This window comes from Ovis aries, chromosome 19 (genome assembly GCF_016772045.2).
Source record: "Ovis aries strain OAR_USU_Benz2616 breed Rambouillet chromosome 19, ARS-UI_Ramb_v3.0, whole genome shotgun sequence".
Classification (NCBI taxonomy): Eukaryota; Metazoa; Chordata; class Mammalia; order Artiodactyla; family Bovidae; genus Ovis; species Ovis aries.
The window spans coordinates 31558634-31564729 of record NC_056072.1 but is presented as its reverse complement, the minus strand read 5'-3'; the positions used below and the strand labels follow the sequence as shown (position 1 = coordinate 31564729).

The 6096-nt window shown below is 38.5% G+C and overlaps 1 pseudogene; it reads right to left on the bottom strand.

The window, feature by feature from the left end:
• Positions 1 to 1852: 1852 nt before the first annotated feature.
• LOC114109369 (small ribosomal subunit protein eS25-like) lies at positions 1853 to 2227 on the bottom strand (annotated as a pseudogene).
• Positions 2228 to 6096: the final 3869 nt, after the last annotated feature.

The following is a 6096-nucleotide window of genomic DNA, read 5'->3' as shown; positions in this document are numbered from 1 at the left end:
TGGTACCTTTTTATGTTTTAATTTCCATTTTCCTGATTACTACCAAACAAAACATCTTTGTAAGTGTCTTTTTGTAATCATTTAGGCTTTGTACTCTGAAAATTGTCTGTCTGTAGCTTTTGTCCATATTTCACCTGGATTGTCTTTTTATTGATTGGTGAGTGTTCTTTATATATTCAGGATACCAACCGTTTGTCAATTACACGTTTTGCCAATATTACTCATATCTTCTTTAAGCTTGTTCTTCAATGTGTTCAGGTTAAAATTTTCTAAAATTCTTAGCATGGAAAATACAAGCATAGGGAATTTTGCCTCCTTTTCTCCTAAGGTTTTATTTTCAAACACTTCTCACCTCTTATTTATGCTTTGGCACATAAGCTTCGTCCCTCCAGATTCTTGCTTATGCTGTTTCCTCTCCTTAAAGTGCTTGTAACTGCTCCTGGCTTGGCTAACATTTTATCAGTCTTGACAGCCCAATCTTTCAGAAAGTTTTTGCCTCCCTGCACCATGCCTTGCATCTGTACTTGCACCATGCCCTGTGCAGACTGGGGAAGAATTTTTAGGTTTTCTCCTCCCAGAAATAATTATCATGAAGAAGAAAATAATGTCTGATGACTTTGCCACCTAGTCACCTAGTTCTGATAAGATCTTCCTGAATGGCCTACCAAAAACACTTGTCCACAGATTTCAGGTCCTATATAAATATTCTAATTAGTTTAGCCTTGGCAGTATTTTCATTGAGTTCCATATCACCATGGTCTTTTGGACCTGCAACATTGATTCCAGTTTTCAATTCACACTTATTCAATTGAGAGGAAAGAGCTCCAGATGCAGATTTGGAAGTCTACAAAAAAATTCCACAGCTATTTTCTTCCATTCTTTACCAGATAGCTATTCCAAATGGAGCTTAATCAAACCACTTTCTATTTCCTGCCTAGTGTGAATCTGTGTTTGGGATCCATGTCAATTTACTCTGTTTTCTTTCTTTTATAAATGACCAGGACCTGCACTGGGACGTCTGTTATTGTGAAGCTAGGATTTAACCTGACTAAGGGGAGGAAAAAGACCCAACACACCAAACTGTGTATTATTTACACGTTTCAATATTTAATTTCCTGTCTCCATTACACAGATTTTAGTATGCAGATTATTTGCCCAACATGATTTATCAGTTCCTTGTTAAATCATACTCTCCTCGGGGTACATATTGTTCATATTTATAAATTCTTATTAATTTCAAGAATCACATTGTTTATCCAACAAAATTATTACAGCTTTGATGAAGCTTTTAAAGTGTAACATGTAAATCACTATTTTCTCACTTTCATAAGCAGCTGAATTTTTGATCTGGTGGATTATTATGGTTTAGAAGATACTTAGTCTTAGGGAAAATGCACAAGATGGTGGGTGCTGTCGTGTGTAGATGAGGTTATTTAATTAGAACTGCTGTTAATGACAAATTGCTATCACTCTAGCTACCCCTCCTCCAAATTGCCTTTCTTAAATAGATAAATGAGCAGCGCTTCCCAATGTTGTTCTAAATAAGATGGGACTAATATTTAAAGCTATAAATGCTACAATAACAAATGACAGGATGGAAGAAGTAAATGAATATTAAGTGTTTATAATCACTTGTTTTCTAAATTGCATCTTGATTGTGTTACCTGGGAGACTATTAGGGGGATTGTTTAATGAAAAGAGAACTTAAGGAGTTTTAAAAGAAGATTTTAGAGTAAAATAAAATAAATATGTCTTAATGTCTTTGTGACAAAAAGGCAACTTTTTCTGAGTTGTCTTTTTATTTAATAAATCTTTTTCTTTTTTTTCAAAATGTAACATTGGTTGGCCCTGTTCATGCATCTTCACTAGCAGCTGGGTCATCTCCATCCTTGGTGTTTCTGGCATAAATTACTTGAACTCTGTGCTTTGAAACCAGTTTAATAAGTCCTTTACTAAGGGGCTCCTGAAAGGGTGCCCTGGCCAGGGAACCACAGATCTTCAGTCTCTCAGAGACGACAGCTGGAGTTATAATCTTATAGTTGGGAACTTCTTTAGAGAGTTTTGTCGTATTTGCTTTGTCAAACAAGACTAGGTTATTGAGCTTGTCCCAGACGTTGCCTGTGGACTACTACTTCTTTTTGGCCTTACCCCCAGATGTTTTCACTGGAGGTTTGTCTTTCTTTACCACGTTTCCAGCATGTTTCTTCTTCTTGTCCTTGGGCAGCATAGTGAAATTGGGAGAGCAGCTGCAACCCATTAGTTAGGTTTTTATGTGAGACAACAAGCATTGTCTACATAACACGCTCATGCCTTGCTAGTGCTTTATATCTGAGTAGTATCTTACTTTGCCTTTTCTAAACGTTTTGATATCCACTATTGGATCTTTTCCTTCCAGTATCTTTGGGATGATAGAATGCCTCATTTGAGAGAGGAAAAACCAGACCAGAAATGGTTATGTGGCTTGAATTAAGCTGAGAAATCAATTAATAACAAAACTAAAATTATAATTCTATGGTGTCATACCTAATGCCTTCCTGCAAATGTAGGCAAAATGGAGAAGATGGAAAAGTTGACTACTGCTTACAAATCAGGAGAATTTATAGTACAAATTATGAAGTTCTGGCAGCATTCCAATGCTAGAGTATTAGAAATAAATGATCAGTTTTCTAATTACAGTCATTGGTTTCTCTCTTTGATATATTTTTGGTATTTCCTATATGTTCTGAAATTAGGTCTTTGCCTTCAGAGTTAATATACAGCTGAGACCAGTGAGCATTCAGTTGAGGTGAAATGCTGTTTAGTGATTCTATAATTAAGGTGATCAGATCTACAATTTTTGTTACTGCCATCAGCATTTCATCTTTCTCTGCTCCTCTGTCTTCTTAGTAATAATAACGTAAGAACCAGCCTTCCCTGATGGTTCAGGGTAGAGAGATGGTAAAGAGTCTGCCTGCAATGTGGAAGATCCAAGAAACAGTAACACCTCTTAAATCAGTGGCCATGTACTGCCATCCAGAGAAATGTAACTGAATCATCATGAAACCGCCGCAGATGTTTGCTCATCACGTGATGTAAAAACACTTGAATCTGGCATCCAAACACTCTGTTGAAATTGTCAATGTCCAATGTACTGACATGAAAGTTCTATGAAATTGGAGGACTATTTGTGATCATTTCTGTAGGTGCCCCCGGAGTTTTTCTGGGAATCTCAATTTGTATTTTAGTGGAAACGCCCCTGGAGAAGCATCTCCTTTTCAGGTCCCTACCTTTTTTCCCAGATCCTTCCTCTGTCCTTGATCAGTGAGCTGGGGGCTCTGTTACACAAGGTGAATTGGGCAAAGGAGGGAGAAGTGTTTCCTGTTTCTTTCTGTATGAACAGCTCCAAGTTCAAGCTCATAGTCAGTGGGCTTGGAGAGAAAGCTTCTGGTTGAAAGAACTGCACCTTGTCTCTGGTCTCTAAAAGCTTGCTAAGTGGTCATCAGGAGATGACCACCTCTTTCTGGTCATCAGGAGAAAATGGACATATGGACTGAAAATTAATGGGTCTATTTGGTTGTTCCTTAGACTTTTGTCAAAGGTTTCTCTGCTCCTATGTTTGATTTGGCCCTAAGCTCACTCTTTCCCCTCTCTTAAGTACTATGTGTATCTCTACTGAGAGACACTGGTTAAACAGAAGCATGCCAGCTGCTTTGAGAGCCAGTTTGGAAAACTTGGGACCAAAAAAGATTTTTCTCTTTCAGGGATCACAAGCTGAAATGCATAGTGAAATAAGAAATATAAATTAGTAAATCAGGCTGAGGATGATGATAGATGGTGATAAGGGTTGTGGCAAACTGGCATGGCCTCATCTAAAGGCATGGTTTGGTCTTCACTCAGCTTCAGCAAATTGGTATTTTCTTGAAATGCCCATGGTTACCTTGAACCTCTGATTTTATTTATCAGAACCTAGAAAACTTTTTATGTGACAGCTCTTGGTTGAACAAATAAAAAAAAAAAAATCATCTGGTAGGCCATACAAAATATGCCATGTTGCAACTGCTTTTTTCCATAGGTATTTGGAAACCAGGCTGAGGGAGGGAGATGAGCCAAAGCCCATGGAAAACCTGCCCAGTTAACATATTGTTTTCCATACCTACACTTGTGAAGTCATTGCAAACTAAGTGATTTCCTGCCATATAGACGCGGCAGAGCAAAGCCTCTTACCCCTGTATGCAGAATTTTGCACATCTCTGTTTTTGTGGGGGAAATGTCCATGACATTCTCAATGTTATGACATTTTCCAAAAGTCTGTCAACCTAAAAGATTGTGAATCTCTTCTATCCCATCCTTGACAAGTTTTTCTAGTTTCTGCCTGTTCCTCTAGGGACAGGGAACTTACCACTGTGCATTCCTGTTAGAAGCAGTCTGAAGATAGGAAACTTCTTAGTAGCAAAATTTTTTTTCTCAACCTTTTTGTTATTGGCAGCTGAAAAAGTCACCTAATCTTTAACTAGGAAAATGCGCTTGAAAAAATAGTCTTAGAAATTAAGAGGTAGCTATAATTTCCTGTAAGTATCACCCATTCTTAGAAAAAATGAACATTGTTAAATTGTGATAGTTACTAATGGAATTTCTAATTCTTTTACAATTAAGGTCATTGAATCTTTATGTCTTGACCTTCATTCTGAGACGATTTACATGAAAATAAGGACTCTAAGTTTCCTCATGTTCCGTTGATTCATGTAAGCTTTTTTCTATCATGATTTCTAGAAATGTGAAACTGGAAATGATACTAGCAGCTGTGGTAGAATGGAAACTCTTAAAGTCAGAAGATATTGAACTGATACTTCTGCTGCTTATTCAGTATATGATACGAAACTGGAAGTATTGGTTTCCTCTTTTGAATGTGAGAGTCTGATAAAGTCTCTGCAAGTAGTGTGAAAAACAAATATGAACAGGCAGTATGTTATAGTGTAACAGAGTGTGGCCATGCATAGCCCTTAGCATGCGGCCTTTGGTGCCCCATTGCCAGGTGAGGGTTTGTTGTTGCTTTTGTTCAATCACCCAGTCACAGCTGACTCTTTGTGACCCCATGGACTGTAGCACTGCCAGGAAGGTTTAGTTCAGTTTAGTTCAGTCGCTCAGTCATGTTCGACTCTTTACGACCCCATGGACTGTAGCACACCAGGCTTCCCTGTCCTTCACCAACTCCTGGAGCTTACTCAAACTCATGTCCATTGAGTCAGTGATGCCATCCAACCATTGCATCCTCTGTAGTCCCCTTCTTCTCCCACCTTCAATCTTTCCCAGCATCAGAGTCTTTTCAAATGAGTCACTTCTTTGCATTAGGTGGCCAAAGTATTGGAGTTTCAGCTTCAGCATCAGTCCTTCCAATGAATATTCAAGACTGATTTCCTTTAGGATGGACTGGTTGGATCTCCTTGCTGTCCAAGGGACTCTTAAGAGTCTTTTCCAACACCATGGTTCAAAAGCATCACTTCTTTGGCACTCAGCTTTCTTTATAGTCCAAATCTCACATCCATATATGACTACTGGAAAAACCATAGCTTTGACAAGATGGACCTTTGTTGGCAAAGTAATGTCTCTGCTTTTGAATATGCTGTCTAGGTTGGTCATAACTTTTCTTCCAAGGAGCAAGTCTCTTTCAATTTCACAGCTGCAATCACCATCTGCAGTGATCTTGGAGCTCCCCAAAAATAGTCTGTCACTGTTTCCACTGTTTCCCCAACTATTTGCCATGAAGTGATGAGACTGGATGCCATGATCTTAGTTTTCTGAATGTTGAGCTTTAAGCCAACTTTTCCACTCTCCTCTTTCACTTTCATCAAGAGGCTCTTTAGTTCTTCTTCGCTTTCTGCCATAAGGGTGGTGTCATCTGCATATCTGAGGTTATTGATATTTCTCCCAGCAATCTTGATTCCAGCTTGTGCTTCCAGCCCAGCATTTCTCATGATATACTCTGCATAGAAGTTAAATAAGCAGGGTGACAATATACAGCCTTGACGTATTCCTTTTCCTATTTGGAACCAGTCTGTTGTTCCATGTCTAGTTCTGACTGTTGCTTCCTGACCTGCATATAGGTTTCTCAAGAGGTAG